The 17,467-nt window shown below is 38.6% G+C and overlaps 1 protein-coding gene and 1 long non-coding RNA gene across 2 annotated transcripts in view; both read left to right on the plus strand.

Moving 5' to 3' along the window:
• The first annotated feature begins 331 nt into the window (after positions 1-331).
• LOC112948963 lies at positions 332-6,714 on the plus strand. Its single transcript, XR_003249737.1, has 3 exons — positions 332-483; positions 2,674-2,796; positions 6,163-6,714. It is a non-coding gene; the product is annotated as an uncharacterized LOC112948963 (long non-coding RNA).
• Positions 6,715-10,071: 3,357 nt separating this feature from the next.
• MAPK10 (mitogen-activated protein kinase 10) overlaps positions 10,072-17,467 on the plus strand; it is a 133,096-nt gene continuing 125,700 nt past the window's right edge. Inside the window, exon 1 of the mRNA XM_026041326.1 lies at positions 10,072-10,174. The gene's annotated coding sequence lies outside the window, so the exon portion shown is untranslated. The remainder of the gene's footprint in view (positions 10,175-17,467) is intronic.

Raw genomic sequence — 17,467 nt, forward strand, 5'->3', positions numbered from 1 at the left:
TGCAACTGTCAATCACGCCTTCAGGATGCAGGTGGTACTCCTTTGTATGCAATTAGGGTTAAAATGAAACCTGCAAACTAACTGTGTGATCACTAATAACTTTTGGGGTTTTTTTTTGGTGCATAACATTATTTGTTAACATATTACATGCTGAGATGCCTTGATGTGTCTATTTCTGTTTTTWTTTTCTCTAGAAATGATTCTGTAAGCTAATTATCTTCCAAACTCAGTGCACTTGTGATGCTGTGGGGCACTCCCTCAGTGCTTAAAGCCTCCATTTTGGGGCTGCCTCCCTTCTTCATCAAGGTAAGTCTCACAGGAAATCAAGTTMGGTTCTTCAATTGCTTCCCACCAAGTAGCTGTCTGTTACTTTGGGATTATACTATTTTAATGCCAACAATCCAAACTTCCTTAAATTAACTAGTGGCATCTGCCTGAAATTCCAAGCTCTCAGAAGGGAAAGAAAAATACAAGTGGCGCTGTGTAAGAAATTAATTAAAGTCTTGCCTAGAATGCTCTGAAAGCAAATATATATATATATAATGCATTGATAAAGAAACACAATGCTACTCACAAATTTACTTTTTTTGCAATAATATGATTTGTTGATAATATTGATTTGTTGATGATAATATTGATTTGTTGATGATAATATTGATTTGTTGATGATAATATTGATTTGTTGATGATAATATTGATTTGTTATARTAGGTCTATGTTATAATAGGATATTGTGAGATCCCTTAAAACCAGCAAACATTCACATTTCTCTTGAGATACTGGGGAGGAATATATGAAAGTATTACATAATCTGCTATTGAAAAACACAGTATATTTAACTTGTAATATATACGGTGTCACCTATTATTATTTGGAATTATTTGAAAGAGGAAAAGAAAAGCAGTTGTTCCAACAGCATCCTTTGCTTTTTCTCTTTGTGTCCTGTTTGAAATGTCATACCTTATGAAACAAACCTGACTATTGAATGCTGTCTTCCATCTTTATTTCCCTTGCATATCCACACKGTATCATGTCTATATTACTGTTAAGACAGCAGAAAGCCTTTTTTCTTGGGGGAGATACAGGGAAGCAGGTTGAGAAGAGCAGAACTAGTCCTCCACAGGCTGTTTAAGTTAAGCTGAATGAGCCTGTTTCAGTTATGTCAGGAATGGTTCTATTCCTACAGTATAATCTGTGTTGAAAGAAGAGTAGTATCCGGGTTTACAAGGCACAAGAGGCTGTGGAGGCCAGGAACACCAGTCTCTCTCTGAGTCAGTATTCTTCCTGTGAGCGTGGCGGGTGCTTCCGTTTCGCCCASGGACAGAAGGCCACTGGTGGTAAGAAATCCTGCTTCTGCAGCTACCTTTCAGTGAGCGTGTTTRGAGAGTGGGTGGGAGTGCACTTGGTACTCCTCGCGCCACACAGAGACAAGGGCGTACGGGAGAGACTGGTGCAACCACACCAACAGGAATGGACTTAWTATAGGTAACTGGGAACTGAAAGCTGAGAAGGGCTTGTGGTTGTCTGGTTCATTTGGAYGTGATCTGTGAATCATGAACCACCTTCCTCCGTGGGAGGTAGGTRCACTGTGTGGTGGGGACCTGGAAAAGGAGCAGATCTACGAGCCAGAGCAGCTGCTTCACTCAAAAGCTCCTGCCCTTTGCGGCCAGAGCTGTAGGATCAGAGCTCTGTCTGATGGGCTCACACTTGGTGGGAGAAGTTCYTCAGTGGAGCAGTGATGGCAAGTGCTGGGAATTCTTAGGGGAGAGGAAGGAGACTGGGTGGAGCATCTTCAACCTAGGTGAGGTGATGCTCTCTCCTCCAAACTAATAAAACACAAAGCTGCAAAACAGCACTGCTATGGCATGTCACTGCATGCTGCCCCACTTCAAATACTGCCTCTAATTGTTACTCTACATTTTGCTTTAAATTGCAGATCTCTCTTTAAAAGAAAGAAAAGAGGAGGGGAAAAAAAAAAAGGCATGGCAATGTAAGGAAAGAAATACCAGCTAATTAATACAAATAGCAGTTGTAACAATAAGAAATTACTTCTAAATTTAGCATAACTGACTTGGCAGGGAATAAAAGCAGAATCATCTCATTGTGAGAAAATATTCACAGAAAATGTTAATCATGGGAGGAATGCTGAATTTTTTTTAAATCCTCATTTTTATACAACTTCAGTAGTTTTCTGCAGAGCTATATTCTACAACTGCAAGTGTAGGCTTGTTGCAAGCTAGCTATAATTTGCACACTTTAGTCTATGGAAGCAAATTTGAGATTTTGGCTTATAAATCGTCTGTGGTTAGACAACTCCATCAAAATACCCCTCTGAAGGCAGTCATTTTTTTTCTGTACTACACTAGTGTGTTAAGCACTGTTTTTATTTTGAGCCTAAGCAATATGAGCAATTGCCATATTTCTCAATTYGCTTGGGGAGGCTTGACCACAGCTGAGCAGAAAAATTCACAAGTTTCTTGTATTMACACAGTAATTGGCATAATTATCCTGAAAGGCTCAAAATGAACTCCTGAAGAAAGAGASACAAAGTAAGATGGTGCAGTATATGGTATAAATTCCAACAGCCAGTAATATTCTAATTCAATTCCATGATTTCTAATGAAGAAGTATTTGGTTTGCTTCTAAGAGGAGCCTTTGTTTTCTGTTAAGCAGACTATGTASGCCAGAAGACTCTGAGAGGCCAACACCAGATGGCTGTGTCTTAACCTCCTGATGCAAGAGGGTCTCTGCATGTGCCTGTGTGAACAAGCAACAGGAACATTCCAGTGGGGTCAGGTGGGCAGCACAAACCATAGGCAGCTCCTATAGGAAACAAGGKTTTTTTTTTTCTTTTTATTGTTGTTAGTGCTGTTGTTTTTAAAAGCTTATACCTGCAGCTGCTTCTTCAGCCAGTATTTTGCTGCTGTATTACTATGTTGTATTTGACAAAGCATCTGGTGCATCTGGATAGCCACCCTTATTTTTTTTCCCCCCCCCTCTATGTCGGGTAGAAAAAAAGAATTAACCTTCTGCAATCATTGCTTTACTAATTAGACAGGCTAGTCAATTTTTATGGTGTTTGGGTAGAGTCCTAATGGATGAATTCTATTATTTATTTCATGAATAGACAGCTTGGACTAATGCTTTGGGGGTTTTATGGAAGCATCTCATTTACATTTGGGGATTTAATGCTTTTATTAATCCTTTAATTCTTATGTTCTGGTATGATGTGTGTCCTTGCATAATTTTCCCTTTGGAAATAAAGAACCAGCATGCATCCCTCCTGCCCCTGCTGCAGCCATAAAGTCTCCATCATATTTTAATGGCATTAAATGTACTTAATAGTTGTCTCGTAGATTACATGTATGGATGTCAAAGGACAACAGTTCATTTTCTGACTTGCTCTTATTAATTCCTTCTGTAGCCAGATATCCTACTTTCAGTCAATGTCTCATGTCAAGATATATTAGAAGATGCATTATTGATCTCCTCTCCCCATCCTCCTGCAAGTTGTAACCTTAAACAGGTCTGTTAGCAGAGGTATTTCRGGCATTTTTTTCCTGGGATGCTATTCATGCTCATATCCAGTAGTAGCAACTACAAAATGGAAAAACTGATTTGAGTCTTCTAGTTTTCAACATCAGATTATACYGACATACTTTTGTTCCTCGTTATATTTTGTTCCTTGGTGTATGACTATTTGTCATAGCCCTGCCGATTTTCTTCTGTCTTTGTATTTTCATTTGATAATTTCATAGAGTTTTGAATTACATTTGTCTGGTCTTCAATGAACTCATTTTAAGGGTCTCGTTTGGCATCTTTCGTAGTTCTATCTCCTTCTCCCCAAATTGTTTTTCTATCAGTTTCTTWCTTAAATTCTCTTTTAAAGAGAACAAATCAAAATTGGAAGACACTCCATTTATCTTTCCACTTTTTTCCCCTTTGCTCTTAACTACTAACTTCTTCCTGGTATTTTGCCTGTGATAATGTGTATTTTCCTTTGGAAACATCAACTCAGTGCAACTTTACACCAGCCAGAGAAAATTTCTGCTGCCATGACAACTTTCCTCTGCTTTCTGTGGCTCTGCTCCAGAGATTAGGCAATCCGATTATGGTGAATTGGAGCAACTGGACTGAAATATGAGATGCTGACAGGGATAACTGGTTTCTCTTSTTTTCTTTATTCAGAGGAAACCCTTGAACCCAAGGGCACCCCCTTAAAACTTTAAATCTTTCCGCCTTTTACCCTTGGTGGTTTTCAGTGCTGCATGTGCTAATTGGCTACAAGCTTAGGCATYAGAAAAAGGAAGGGAAGGAAGCTGCAAGGACAAACATATTTATTCATGTCCTGGAAAAGCAATTCCTTGCTTCTAAGGAACGCATTCTCCAAGGATTAAGGTGTTCTTGTCACCTGTCCACATCATGGTTGATGACTAGAAATAAATTTTTTCCATACTTTAAGTGTTTTAAAATGAACATAGTAGGGTTTTTTTTGTGTGKGGGGGGAAATGTTGAATCCTGCACCTGCCAAGTCAGCTGAATAGTCTTTTGCTACTGGTATTTACTAGGGATARTGGGGGATCTGTAGTACAGTGGGATCTGTACTCAGATCTGGACTTGCTGAGTGATGGAAAGAATTTTGGCTGCATCTTACTTTAATGCTCTTGAGCAGAATTTTGGTTTCTTTCCATGTGCTTTAGACAATATCTGTTTGGGTACTGCCATCTGGCTTCCCACAATGCTGGTAAAGAGGCACTAGGAGGAAAASAATATAGAACACAAACTCTGTGAGAAATGCAGTGAAAACCATGCAAGAAAAGCGAATGTTGAAATATCTCCAACATTTTAAAATTATACAACTCAGTTGYTACCATAACCCTTCTGCCTCTTTTTACCTGGTGACACAGATTTRCAAAGTCCACGCATCCAAGAAAGAGAATGCTTAATTACTATATGCAATTTTCTGTGTAAAGTTATCTGAAAATAATTCCTACTGTTTTGAATACTTCAGTATTAGGTAGTTTTCTGTAACTCAATTACACAAGGAACATAGTTTATGTCATTTATGATTTGACAATGATTGTGGTTATTTTTCATATTTGCCCAGAGGATTTTGAGATAATCGTATTCTCCAATGAGCTGTAAATAGTGAAGGTATTTACAAATTCTTTGTTCTACACTTTTTTTAGCACTGTGCCMAGCTAATATTTCTCTTCTTTTTTTAAGCAACTCATAAATATCTGGTAATTTTGATAAAGTGACTGCTAACGGGAAGAAACTGGGAAAGAGCCTTTGAATAGCTGAGGATGGCACAGATGGAATTCTGTGTGGCTTTCCTTTTTAGATCCTTCAACACCAAACCCTGTTTTTTTATTGTTTTTCGTTGTGCTTTTCCTCCCCTCCTCGCCATCATGGTCTGCAATCACGAGGCTCAGTGTATCCTATGCATTTTTCAAGTTAGTCACCTTGCGGAGTTGGAGTCACAAGTCTGCAGCAGAAGTCTCCATTATTAAAAGYTGAAGTGCCTCAGGATATTATAAGTCTATTTTTAGTGCATTAAAGTAACTCAGCTGAAACATTGTTTTAATTCCTTTATTTTTSTAAACAAAAATAAAAAAGGGGTAGACCAAAAGTTGAGATTTTTCAATTATGTTTAGATAAAATATAGATAAGATAGTTAAGATAGAGAAAAGCTTCAGTTTCGTTTCAGTACCTTCCTATCTACTTACTTGTACTACATGGCAGTTAAAATTAACTTGTGTAGTTGAAGTATACATTGGACAACTTGGATTGGTCAAGATTTATCATATGGCATGTTAAAGASAAAAACATGTAGTATCTGTAATCAAAACTTTTAAAATGACTGTACAAACAATATTAAGATATGAGTTTTTCCAAGCACTTATTGATATATGAATACATAACACTACAAACAACAATCCAAATGAAATTCTGACAGTTTGTCATATCTTGATGTATTTTAATAGACTCTTCCTGCACCAAASTGTAATGTTATTGCAAAGAATTCTAGTGTAAATGCATCCTCATGGTGATTTGCACAAGTGTGACTACATTTGTAAGTAAAACCTTCATATGCTTAATTTACTAAGAACGTGCTTATGACCAGGCTTACCTTCTACTCACCTTGCATTCTTTATACAGGTCTTGTAAAACTACGTCAGGARTAACACTCAAATGATGGAACTGCTGCTGGCACTTCTGGATTTGAGGTGTGTAAATCACAGGASAGTGAGGAAACACATCTTGGAAAGTTACGGWTTCTTACTGACCCAGCCTCRTGGACTGTTAGAAGCAAAGCCCGTWTAAAATCTAGTATAGCCTGTAAGAACTCGCAGTGCTTCGTACAGTTTAACACCTTCAGCGGAATGAACTGCTAATAGCATGTAACAATTTATAAAATTTAATGTTAGAAATTTATATGAAAAACTATGTAYTTCATGTTAGATTTGCTAACTCACGTGCTTCACGTTATGGTTCCCTGCTTCTTACTCCTTCTAGGACTCCTTCTAGTGTCTTCTAGTATAGCATTATAATTTTTCTCTCTGGAGGAAAAAAATAAACACAAACTTTCTTAGTCATCTCACTCATGTGAGGTGATTTTTGGCAGAAACTCACTTTTCAGGTTGGTCTAGTAGGTAGGAGCTTATGTGTACAGCCTGTAAATCATGTATTCATTTGCCGAGTTTATTTGCCTGAGTACCTCCCCAAAATGTTTTACTAGGCACATCTATTGTGAGTAGAAAAAAAAAATGCGGATTTTAATAATCGACTGTTAGGTTGCCATGGCCACTTTTGAAATACCAGTTCAGCATGAAAGTTAAAACATAGTAAAAAATAAAACAAACAAACAAATCCTGTGCAATGATTTAATGATTTTTAGAAGTACAAATCTCCAAAGTTTTTTTTCTTTTAAAAAAGTGTATTTGTAATATTCAACAGTCATTGATTGTAGCTGTGCTGCTGTTGCACAGTGAAGTATTTTCCTTTATTAGATTGGGTCTGTGTAGGAAATAAACTTAAGCTTTTCTTTTTTTAATCTTTTTTCCCCCCCCTCTCCTGCAGGTATTACCCATTTTAGAGTGAAATTTCTTGAGTGTATGCACAGGAGTCTACTACAGGTAGATGCGCCCACCCCAAGAGCGTTAGGTCACCACGACAGCCAGCTCTGTACCCCCYGTAACAGAAGCTGAATATGCCAATGTTTTTGTAGCTTGGGGAGATCCACAAAAGCCAAATCTTCTTTTTTGGCCATTTTCGAAGTGTGATTTATTCACCAATGTTCAGTGTTGGTACTAGGATGATGGTTCCTTGAAGGGGATGTCCTGGGTCCAGGGCATGGACTTTTATTCCCATGCTTCCCTGTTTTTCGCYTAATAATCCCTTTTCAAAAGCCTCTTAAAAAAGAATTAGAGAGGATTACATATTATATTTACTGTATAAAATACCTGTTGTCAGAATCCTGGCGTGTTTGGCAGGTTTCTGAAGAAGAAAGAAGACCTTGGCACAAAATGTCTGCCATGTCATGATTGTGGTGTGTGGCACGGAAAAGGCAGTAGCTGCCGAATTCCTATCACAAAAGGATTAGCRTCATTTGTGAGGAAACAAATGAGGGCAGACGGCGAGGGAGTGTTGACAAAGCCCGTCAGGGCCATGTACATCGAAAAGAAGCAAGCAACTGATGGCTTGGATTCAGCAGGCACATCCAGCGACTGCTAACACGGCAACGAAGATGAAAAGAGCAGACTGCCCGTCACCACAGAACMTTGTGGTATGTGGTGCTGTGCATGGTTGAGTACCAAAGGGAGTCCATTACCTCAGAACGCGCAGGGCTGAGTGCAGGCGGCAGGCAGGTTACCTCAGAACGTTATGCTGGATGCTAGGTGGGGAGGAACAGAAGAGGCGCAGCAAGTTACCTCAGAAAGTTCTCTGAGGTGCCGCGGAGGGCTGAGGGCAGAGTGGGCGGGGCTACCGCAGAAAGTTCTGGAATGTCGTGCCGTGAAGGGAGGGGCTGAGCGCAAAGGGGGCGGGGCTTCGGCAGAACGTTCTGGAAGGGGGTGACGTGTGAAGGGAGGGGCTGAGCGCAAGGGAGGCGGGGCTTCGGCGGAACGTTCTGGAACGTGGTGCCGCGGGAGGGGGTTGAGCGCAGAATGGGTGTGGCTTCGACAGAACGTCGTTATAGGTGGTGCCGTGGAGAGCGCCTGCTCTTATGGAGCTGTGGGGGGTAGTGGGCCATGTGCAGGGAGGCCCTGTGCAGGGTTATCCAGCAGGATAATGCAGTCGTTACGGCGTTTGCTTGGAGGGCAGCTGGAATTGTTTTCCTTCTCTCCAGTTTGACCTGAGAGAGGAAAAATGGCAGGTAGCCCCTTGAAGGCACAGCCGCATCCTGTTATGCTGTGTTAGTGCATGATGGTGCTTTGGATTATAGCTTCCGCAGTCCCACAAATGTGTGTGTGTGTGTATATATTTTATATATATATATAAAATATGCCTTTTTTTTTTTGCCAGATGCAAGTGTTTAGAAAGTACAATACTTATTAATCTATATCATGTCAAAACTTTGGAATGTGTCTCATTTCTGTCAATGCTTCTGTTTGTATTTTCTGCTTACTGCAGGATTTGCTGAAAAACAGCCCATTTCTGTCACATTTCTGTTCCAAGTGAGCATTTGGTTAATATTCTAAGTTCTATAGGTGACAGATCTGTAGTGATAAAAAGTTTTGAACAAAAAAAAAGTTGTACTCAATACTATTGTCTGCATATTTAATGTGTTATATGGATAATTTCTTTGGTTTGATAAGTAATCCGAAGAGGTAAGCGAGGAGAGTTTATTGGTAACTTCGTTTTTGTAGTGATATTGTCTGGTGTTATACTTTAACTGGTATGTGTGTGTGTGTGTGTGTGTATATATATATGAATATATATGTTTAACTGGTGTTATACTTGAGAACCTGTTTTCTCTGTACATGCGTGCTCTTTTATATAGTGTGAAAATGATAAATGTTTTCTTAATGAGACTTGGTAGTATAGTGTATACTTTAGAGGGCAGCATGTTTACTCATAGCTCCCTATTTGTACTATTTGCGGTGTGAATTTCTCTAAATTAGAAGCCTGTTTTTCTAGCCCTTTTGAAGATTGGTACAGTCTTCAATAAAGTTTGTCCATATCAAGGTATTTCCAGCTTCTACACTTGTATTTATTATATATTTTAGCAATATTTTCATTGAAGCAATCTCAGAAAGGTAGGAGGGGTATGACCCCCAATTTTTAAAGAAAGTCTTCATGGTAAAGTAACTTTACCATGCAACATTTGTTTGCRTGATGCTATTGTTGTTTGTCTTAGGATCTTATCAGGGGAGCACAATGTCTTTAGACATTGTGAGCTCTGCTGAGCCATAAAATGTTTATTGGGCATGCTTTTTTAGATGCTTTTCTCTTTTTCTGTCTTGGTGCTTCTCAGAAGCAAATTGTATACTAGTTTACATTAAAGAATTTGTTTGGTTTTGAAGTATTTAAATTCTTTTCCAAGTGCTGTCCATTMAAAAGGTAAGTTACTTTGTTTTCTGTTACTGGATTTTTTTTAGTTATCTTGTGCATTGCATTTATAATCTCAAAGCATTTTGATGAAAACTGGTACTATTATCTGCTGTGTATGGAAAAGCCTATTGCGATAATAACTTAGGTCTTGTTGCATAGCTGCTATCATTTCAGCTGCTCAAGCATTGGGACTATGCGAAGCTTTGCTGAATTATGAATTGTCTTGTGAAGGTTATCTCGGAGTGGTAAGATTTACTGATTTTAGATTTTTTTCTTAAATGTTGCTACTGTTCTAAACAGTTCTAACAAATAATTTCTTTAAACAAATAAATGCTCAAATATATTCTTGGCAGCACCAAGTTGCTGTTATTTTCCTGTCCTCCAATATATTTAGTATGTGTTGGAAAATCTGTTTCCCATTTATAAACAAATTTGAATTTTATGCGTTGGCGCTGTTGTGAAAGTACTTCTTTTCATTTTTATTTGTTATAGGTCACTTAAATGGTGCTTTATGTGAAGACTTAAAAAAATTGAATCTCTTTGCTTTCCTTTAAACCTTATTTTTTTGGAAGAGAATGGACTGAATGTTTCTAACTAAAGCTAAAATACTGCTAAATATGTAAGTATATAACTTCTTGTACAGATATTCTTATTTCAAAAAGCACTACATGTGTATGTTTTTTCCAAGCCAAAATAATCATTCCTGTTAATAAAATTCTCTTAATTTTCAAAGACTTGGTTAATATTATTATTTTCAAGGTATTAGTCAGTAGGTCTTCTTTGCTGTATTTCTTTTCATCTTCTTCAGAAAAGAACAACCCACAGATTCAGCATAGTGGTTTTGTATTTGAAAGTATAGTCTAAACCTTTGGCTTCCCTGTGAACTTTTTGGKTATGAACTATATTTGATCTCATAAGCAGAAAGAATACAACAACGGGATGCCTTAAGATGTCATCCATATAGTAAAGGGAAAATGTGCTAAATACCTGTGTCTGATGGTTGCTGGTGAGTGATAAAATGGAGCTGTGGCCTAATGTCAAGTAAGTAAACTTTTCCAAAGCAATAGCGCTTGGGGCAAGCATTTAATTCAACTGTGTAATTTGGGAGGGAGGGTGCCAGAGATGGAGTAGGTCCTTTATGCAGGATTTTATGGGACTGTCTATTGAGAAGCACATCTGTGCAAAACGAATGTTTTCTGTGTTATGTTTCACTTCGTACTCAGTGGTTTCTTAAATGCTGTATTGTCTCTACCACAGGAAATGGATCTTAAATTAATTTAGGTAGTCCCAATATTTGTGTTTTATTACCTGTGTATGTAAGGTTTGTGTACTCAAATTCTACTTTTTTTTTGAAAATGCTGTTACTACTCTGCTAGAATTAATGTTTTTTAACTAGCTAACCAGTTCATTGAGAATGGTTTTGGGAGTCTCCAGTTTTGAGAAGGATRTTGTCCTATAATCTGCATCCTGCTCAGTAGGATCTAGGTATGTGCGTAAAGAAGACATGATAACCGTGAGGTACAGCAGGTAGGATTTCAKTAGATAACAGGTAGGAAATACGCTATAGTACAACCTGTTCAAGGAGGCTGTTGGTTCTGAATTTAACCTGATGATAAAGTGTGGGGGATTTTTTTTTCCAAGGACATGGGGGGAAAAAAAAGGGACTCAAAACTTCAGTTCTGAACGAAGTTTGTGTTCGTGACAACTTTCTCTAGCTGCAAGTGTTTCAGAGACTTTGGATTCACTTGCTTGCATCATAAAATGTCTAAAAGTAGCCTCTTGTAACAAAAGCACAAAGGAAGCATCTAGAAAACATGTATCGAGTTCTTTGATGTTTTGCTTCTTCGTGGTTGGGATAAAAGTTTAATACGTAATGACTTTGGTAAAATGTTCATTCGTCACCTTGAAATACTAATTTGATGCCACCTGGGTTCAGGTGCCCTAATTCTCATTTTCCCTACTTTTTCCATAGTGCCCCTCAAGTGCTAACACTGAAGACAGTAGAGCAGTGGTGATACAAGTTCCATGAGTGTGTAGTTGAGGCAGCTATGACTTGTGTAACTTGGGGTGGTAGAAATGCTTTCAGCCAGTCTTAATGTTTTATACTTGTGTATATAAATACATATGAGGGGAAGATGGTTCCTTAAATATACAGTTGTAAGCATGAGCAGTATTTTTTTTTTTTCCTTAAAGGTTGAGAACAGTTTGCAGGAAAGGAATTTCTGTTTTTTGGCACATACTTGCTTTTTGTCTGTCCAGGTTATAAAGCCCTCTGGCAAAAAGGAATTTAAACAGAGTTGAAATTTAAGCACCTTGTTCAAAATCATTTTATTAATATGTTGTTAATGGTCCATTCAGATAAATAATGTCAAACGTGAAGAGTAAACAAAAGGAAAAAAAATGCTATTCACCCGTCAGACACTGAGTCTTCATTCAGGTTTCCTGGTAGATGTGATTCTATTGGCTGTACTCCCTGTTCTCCATGCAAGCGTTTCATACCCCAAAAAAGGGAAATGGCAGTGTGCCACACACCACATATAAAAATTACAATATTACCAAAGYGAGGGAAAAGGCACTTGCACTGCGTTTACTTATCTTTCAATGCCAGCTGGCCATGTGGGATTGGAAAGGCTAGTGGGTAGATTTTTTTATTTAATCTTTGTTGCTCAATGATAAATAACTGGCCTGTCTTCTCTGGCACCTTTTATCCTAGGATTTTCAGTTATTTCAGTTTTGCTCAGGGRCGAGATAGGTTTAATTAAGTAGGTGTGGTGAAGCAGACCAAGATAATGCTGGCTTTTAGGTGGGGGTGAAGCAGGCTAGGGTGATGCTGCCTTTTAGGTGACTGCTGGTGCGTGTCCACAGAATTATTTGGAGTGCATTTGTAGAATGCTCCTTGCAATCTGTATCTTACTGTGTTCCTTCCTCAATAAGAWGAGGTAGGTATAAAATCTCACTAGTAGGAACGCAAACTCTAGCCTTTCAGAAGGGGTTTTGTGGCTCAAGCGTTTTAGAACTGTTATCTCTACTTCTTTGTAGGCTCTGATTGTAATTCTACTGTAYTAGCTTTATGCAGATATCAGTAAGTGCTGGGTTTTTTTCTGTGAATGTCTAGTCTAAGAAGTCAGTTTACTCGGGGYTTGGAGGAGAGGCAATTTTAAGTATTTCCTGTCTGCGTTTGGTTTCTTAAGTCTTGTCTTCAGAAGCTAGTCATTTTGTGCAGTTGACTGCCAACTGCTGGTCATCTTGACATAGACCCCTGCTCCTCCTTGTCTCTTATGGCTTTGTGTAGTTCCTGCCTCTCTTGTGTTTCTTCCCGTCTAATGGAAAGATGGCAAGCTTAAAATAATCTGTCATTAATCTGCCGTGTTTAATTTGCTGTAGCAGTGGAAAGCAGTTCTATTTTTTTAAGCCACAGATTTGCATAATACTTACCAAATGACCCGCTTAAGGGATGGCAGTGTTAATGATGAATTCAGTGGTAGACTTTTCATAAATTTCAGTGTGTGCCACTGTAGATGGTAAATGTCAGTTACTGGGAGCAGTGGAGCATAAACTGGTCTTAAGGATGTGGTATGGCMAAAGCTCTGTGGGATGACCAAGATTCCAGTAGTTCACAAAGTCTTGGTAACTTTAGAATGCCAATATAGATAAATACCAGTAAGAGTTCTTGTCTCTGTGACATGTGTACATTATCACTGAAGCAGTATTTGCCATGTACAGTCATACCATMCTGTTTCAGGGAGGAATGCTTTTGAATGTCTAGTCCTTCACAAGCAGAGGCAAATGTTTGGTAAGTCTTTACTTAAAAGTCCACTGGTCTATCAACCTGTGCGCATAACCGAGTTGTAAGCTCTGGAGTGCATTTGTGTGTTTACTGTTTCATTATATAATAGGTATATACACATGGATGTCCATGCACACACACACGCATAGGTGTATGTGTGTATATATATATATTTGTGTATGTATGTATATGTGTATATATACGTATAAAAAAAGACGTGTGAGAGCTTGGGGTGAAAATRCATCGCATTCCATGCAATACGGCAGTAAAAGAATGAGTGGTGCAGGCCAGCTGAGGCTAGAAGGAGACCATATGCTTTTTGATGCCATATGTGGTTTTCCTAATGCTCTGCATAGGAAAAAAAMCATCAAGGAGAACCTTAAGATATTTTTTTTTCCACTAGTATTATGGGTTTTGATGTCCAGTTGTAGCCAGTAATACCTTTGAAGAAACTGAGAGCTTAAATAACATGTCTTCATCTCTCCCTATGAGTTACATAGCTTATATGGCTAAAAAGCCAAACTCTTTGCACTGTGTAGTGATCACAAAAGTTTTAGAACATGTTTTATAGTGTGCTCTCTATATACAATAGCAATATGGCTCGAAAACTGTCAATTTAAGTCCACCTTGAGGATATCACTAATTTAGATACCTGAAATAAATCAACACTTAGGCAGTCTATTTCACTGTAATCTTTACTGACTTAAATATTCTTCTTTTGCTCTGTTGAGTCTGTACTCTGCGGCTGGGGACGGGGGCGGGGGCAAGGTGAAGAAGGCTTACTGAAAGACTGTTTGAAATAGATGATGTGTTCCCAAAGTCATGTTGCCTCTTCAGGTACTTGTTTGAAAACAAAACAAAAATTATATCTGTTTTTCAGTGCTTTTAAGGAAATTGGTTGTAAACCTTATATGAAATGATAAAAGCAGATTTTTAAGTACAAGTGCTTTATCTTAAAGTGATTTAAATATTTAACAGAGGAGAGCTTCATGTTAGATATTAGGAAAGAATTCTACATGGAAGGAATGGTGAAGCGTTGGAACAGGCTGCCTGCGTAAGTGGTGGGGTCACCATCCCTRGCAGTGGYCAAGAAACATTCTGCTAAAGTGTGTTCAGGTCTGTTGTTGATATAAGTGATAMAAAGGCATAAAGAAGAATTGGTAGCTGTGATTCTGTTTTGTGACTTCTTGTTTATGCGAAGATGCAAAACCAGACCATCTCTGACAGGCTAGTACTGTGGCTAGTGATCACTGTCAAAAATAAGTGAGARCAGTAAATTTTGCAAAATAACAAAATGCGTCTCTGGTTAGAGAACTGGTAATGGTGCAGAAAGTGGCTTCTGGAATCTGCGTTCCGAGCACCACTTCTTATGCCTCGTGTCGTGCTTGGTTTTGTACTTTCAGGCTCTGGAAAGGATGGTGGCGTTGATTAAGGTTTTTGTTTGCCAAAGATTTTATGATCAGGATGGCTGGTCTAAAARGAGACAGTAAAACTACTCATGTCAGGTCTACTCATGTCAAAACAGGCTAGAAATAGAAGGTAAGAAAGGTGCTAYATTCCTAACAGCTTTGCATTTGGACAACAGGCCTGAGTTCTGTTTTGTGATCCTGAGTCAACTGCTGCTTGCTTAAACTGTTCTAGGGACAAACCCAGCCCTCCTGTAGCTACTCCTTTTTGGGAAGTGTCTAGATGAGTCATTCTTCCTCTTGTTTTCAGCTTTTAGCTGGGTGGAGTTTGTATTTGCAGAGTGATTCYGAGCCTTCAACTGCTTGGAAAAGGGGTTTTGCCACTGGACTACTGTCTAAAGGTGCTACTACTTTTTTATTATTMTTCGTTATGTAACATAAAAACTGCAGTTTTCCTCTGATCATTCAAAGAACGTAACATGAGACCCAGGGTGCTAGTCTTYTAGACAGAGCAAGGAATTTGGATGCCCTTCTGTGAGCCGTAGGTAGCCCTTCCTGCTACGCTAACTGGCTGCCTGTTCTCCCTGGTGCCGGTGGCTTTGGATGAGTTTTGTTGGATGCTTAGTTCTCCCTAGACATTTCTTATTAGAACTTGATGTTGAACTTCGATATTTGGATTCTATTCTAGGAACAAAAGCCCGAGATGAACGTGTGTACATAAAAGATACATCAATGTGCAGTTCATAGGAATGCACTTCAAGTTCCCTATCGACTCCAGCGTTATCAAAAGATTCATCATAAAGTGTATAGCATGAAATAATGAGGGACAGCTTAAAAGTGGCTTTTAAAGGCAGATTATATGTTGGCTACAGTCTTTAGTAAAGGCTTCATGGCATAGCATTTTGTCCCATCTGTTCTATGATTTTCTTTTTTTTTCTTTTTTTTGTGATGAGATAGAAACTAAAATAACTTCGGAATCTGTTGCTCTTCCTTGCCACTTGTTTGAGAGCATCTACAAAAGAAAGCGAAATCAACCTCTGACTTTAGTGGGCATGTCATGCATGCCCTTTGAATTCAAGAGGTTAGTTTCCTTTTTTCATGCTGTCTTCCCCACTCCTTTGGCTGCCAATCCAAAAAAAAAAAAAAAAAAGTTTTATTATAAACCTTCGCTGGGCAACCACAGAAATTGAAGGAGCTGCTTGTGTTTGGCAGCATTTCCAGCACATGGCTGCTGGCAGTTATGGTAACTCTTTTCAGCTCATTTTTTTTGGTGCTGTTTCACGGTGAAACCGTTGAATTTCTCATCTAATTTGCAGGAATGTTTTTTGTTTATGAGAACGTTTCTACAGAAAGCAATGTTACCCTGCAAATTAAGCGATTATGGCTGAGAGATGCTAGTTGAGGAAATATGGACAGAGATATTTCTGTCATAATGTTTGAGGGTGCACAGATGTCAACCTGGATCAGTTTTAAACTTTTTACTATGCATCCTAAGCTTATACCTAAAAAAGATGGGAAGTACAGCACAATTATTCTTGTAGTCAGGGTAGTGATGCTTTTTTATTTAGGAAAAAGATAATTTTTTAAGAAGGATATACCGGGATTTTATCAATTCTGTTTRTGTAGGCATGACTTGCTGAATTGGTTTGTGCAGTGATCAGTGTGTTTTGGGCTAAACTCTGCATAGTTGTTGCCACTTAAGTTTCTTTCAAGATGCTTTCTGCCTAAGGACTAACAATATTTGTTACCTTCTTTGTGCCCTGCTTTCTTCCTTTACGAGAGATTAGATATGCTAGCGATTAGATATTCAGTTTTTCCTGTATTACTATTAGAGACACTGACTTTTTTATTTTTTTCAATGAGATCAAGATTGAGCTCTTCAGYTTGGGCAGGATTTTTGTTTCTTGAGCATATTCATTTTTCTACCTGTTCCTGTGACATTCTTTGTAAATATGACAGGATGAAATAAAAGTAAGCTGAGGAAGTGAAGAGGGGGAAGGGCTAGAAGCACAAAACAAATTARAGTTAGTGGAGTGAGAATGATTGGAGAATGCAGTCTTCTGTCTTGGCTSTGGCACCTCTCTTGAAATTAAATACAGTTGATTTTTGTATTGGACAAATTTCCCATCAACTCTTTGCCATCTTAGTGGAGATTGTGGTCCTCTCCAGCTTAGCTGTTAGTTGTAAACAAACAAAAGTTTGTTTATCATTCTCATTTAGGTACTGCTTTGCTCCAGAATTGATTAAAAAAAAAAATTTACTAAAAATGGCTCTCTGCCAACTGTGTCTCATGCTGCATGAAGCAGCTGAGTATATTATAGAAGTAACAACTTCGAGATGTCTCTTTAGTTCAACTTTAACTGTAAATCTGCTGCTTGTTTAAACAGACTCCCTTTATGAGGGGTGTTGAGTTACAGTGGGATCCATTCTACCCTGTATTGCTCACCAGTGGGGTGACTGCTGGAGTTGTGGAAGGCAAAGGATATGGGATTTACCTGGTGTTCCTTGTTTTTCCTCTGCTTCTGTGATCGCCAGTGACATGAGGCGAGAGAAGGCTGCAGAGAGGCGCTTCTTTTGCTGCTGCTGCCTGGAGTGGGAAGTTTCTGCACTGCTGCAGGTATCGTTTGTCTTGTAATACACATTCTGCAGCCCTCATTTAGGATTTCAGAGCATCGAAAGTACTTCCTTATGCATCAAATGCAGAAAGCGGGTATGATCT

Source organism: Nothoprocta perdicaria, unplaced genomic scaffold (assembly GCF_003342845.1).
Source record: "Nothoprocta perdicaria isolate Ctin4 unplaced genomic scaffold, notPer1 scaffold_281, whole genome shotgun sequence".
Lineage (NCBI taxonomy): Eukaryota > Metazoa > Chordata > Aves > Tinamiformes > Tinamidae > Nothoprocta > Nothoprocta perdicaria.